Source organism: Nycticebus coucang, chromosome 2 (assembly GCF_027406575.1).
Source record: "Nycticebus coucang isolate mNycCou1 chromosome 2, mNycCou1.pri, whole genome shotgun sequence".
Lineage (NCBI taxonomy): Eukaryota > Metazoa > Chordata > Mammalia > Primates > Lorisidae > Nycticebus > Nycticebus coucang.
Genome location: NC_069781.1, coordinates 64,209,136 through 64,211,603, shown reverse-complemented (window position 1 = coordinate 64,211,603; position 2,468 = coordinate 64,209,136).

Below are 2,468 nucleotides of genomic sequence, written 5' to 3'. Positions count from 1 at the left end.
TCTCCAAAGAACTTTGAAGATTGTTTACTTTCAATCACCTTTACCTTTATCTTTAGTTCAAAGATAAAGGAATACTGGAATACTGGGACAATCTTCTTCCCCCCAGAAGACCACCCCAGACTCCTGAAATGCTATACCCTATGAGATCATACCTTTCTTCTACAAATAAGACTTTTTTTGGTTCCTGAGAAAAATAAATTATTTTTTTTTAGTTTGTGTAACTCAACTCTGCTAAACATCTTAGTATCAGAAAAAGCCCCTCTGTTTCTTTCCTTTCAAACAAATCCCTGCCAAACACAGAGCCCTGGCCATAAATTCTCTATATGTCTTTTCCCCAACCTTACCCTCTGCCTTGTGTTGTTATTGTTTGTTTGATTGGTTGAGTTTTTTTTAGACAGTGTCTTGCTCTGTTGGCCAGACTGCAGCAAGGTGGCGCTATCATGCTCACTGCAAACTTGAACCTTGAACTCTTGCCCAAACCCATTCTGATGCCTCTGGGGCAGGAGGAGGCACGATGCTCAGCCCCCTTTCCAGCCTTGTGACCTCCTCTCTGGAGTACTGCCAACTTCTGCCACCAATCCCCATTGGCAGGACCCCTCCCCCTCACCATGTTCTTTGGGAAGATGAATCAGGATTGTAGACATTACTAAGGTCCTCTTTTGATCATATAGAACAGCAGTTTTCAACCTGCGGGTCGCGACCCACAGGAACTGTATTAAAGGACTGCGGCATTAGGAAGGTTGAGAACCACTGATATAGAACATAATGATGTCTAGGGAACAGTGATATGAAGCATTACTCAAGTGTGTTGATCTGTGCAAAGCATCAAGGGCGGCATTATTTACCTTAATGGTTTTAGCCCCTCTAGTTAGTACAGGGATGTGTTCACATCAATATTTAAATATGCTGTTCCCCCAAATGAACCACAACAGCCTCATTGTAAGTTATTTTATTATGATGAACACACATGTGAACAATTTAAAACTGTACTCTACTTTCTATCCAAACAGCTCCAATAATGCCTCAGTTTAGCGCGTAAATACATATTTAAACAGTTTAAGAACACATTGACTACATAAATTGTATTTGTAACTACTCAAAATAAAGATTTTATTTTTTATTTAGGGTGCCAAATAATGTGAATTTGGATGCCTCCCGAAAGGATGCATTATTCATATGGAAGAGAAACAAAATCAATAAATAAAAATTCAAATAAAAATAAAACCCATTATGGTACTGCACTCAGAGAATGATCATCTTGTGCGTTATTTACTTAAGGAAAAGGCTCAGGAAAATGGCCCTTCTGGAACTGGGTTATGGAATAAATCATACAGTCCCACTTAGGCTGTTTGAAAATAAACAGAATTGCACATTTCTAACATGTACTCAGTTTTAGTTTGCAACTAAAATTACTTTACAATTCCACCACCAAATACACCTGGGAGATTGGTAAGACGGGAAGGTTATTATACACTACGGTTATCATATCACTTACTTTATTGCTACGGGGTATATACTATGTAGAATACATTAAGGTCACGTGTATTTATGCTGGGTAGGCCTCAGGAAAAAGTGAGTATTGATTCTGGCATATCTTAGGAAACTTTCTTAATTTTCACAAAGGCATTGTGAAAATTAGGCATTGTGAAAATAGTGGTAAAGAGGTCACGCTTTGGGGTTAGATGTGATTTTCATGATTAGCTCTGTGATTTTCATCATTAACCTCTCTCTGCCTCATTTTCTCACCTGTGAAATGGGGGCTTAATGATAGTACAGGGATAGTACCTAACTGTCGTACAATGATGGTACCTAACTCATAGTACAATTGTGAGGGCTAAAGGAAATTTTTAGCCAGTACCTAGTACTTGGAGGTTCTCTGTGGATGTTAGTGTTAGAATCTCTAGAGTGGCAGCTGCCCGGCAGAGTACATGGCTCCTTCCTTCCTTAGCAGCAGTGACTATGTGCCCATCCATCCCTTGCTAAAGATTACTGTTTCAGATTTTCTGCCACTTATTTCGATTCAAATGTTCTGAGAAATAACTGTCCAGGTTCTTTCATGGAACATTGCCTGATATTATAGAATTGAATATATATTTCACAACAACAGCCTACATTGCAAGTGAAAAGGAACAACGCTAAAGAATTAAATATTTATCACAGGGATGTCTTGGGAATGCTCCCTACTTTATTCTGTGGTTTCTCCTGTCTGGAAGATCCTCCAGTGCCTAAAACTAGGAAAGTGCTTTTTTATTAATACATTTAAAACTGTAACTTGCTCACTCCATTTTTGCTGGGCATTGTTTTGGGTATTGGAGACATAATAGCAAACAAACAGAAACACGCCCTGAATACTGGAGTTTACCTTCCAGCTCCCTGGAAAGTGGTTTAGTTTTATTTCACAGATACTGTGAATATTATAAAGAAGTAGTTGAACTCTTTGTTTTGGATTCTAGCAAGTTTAGAGCCAC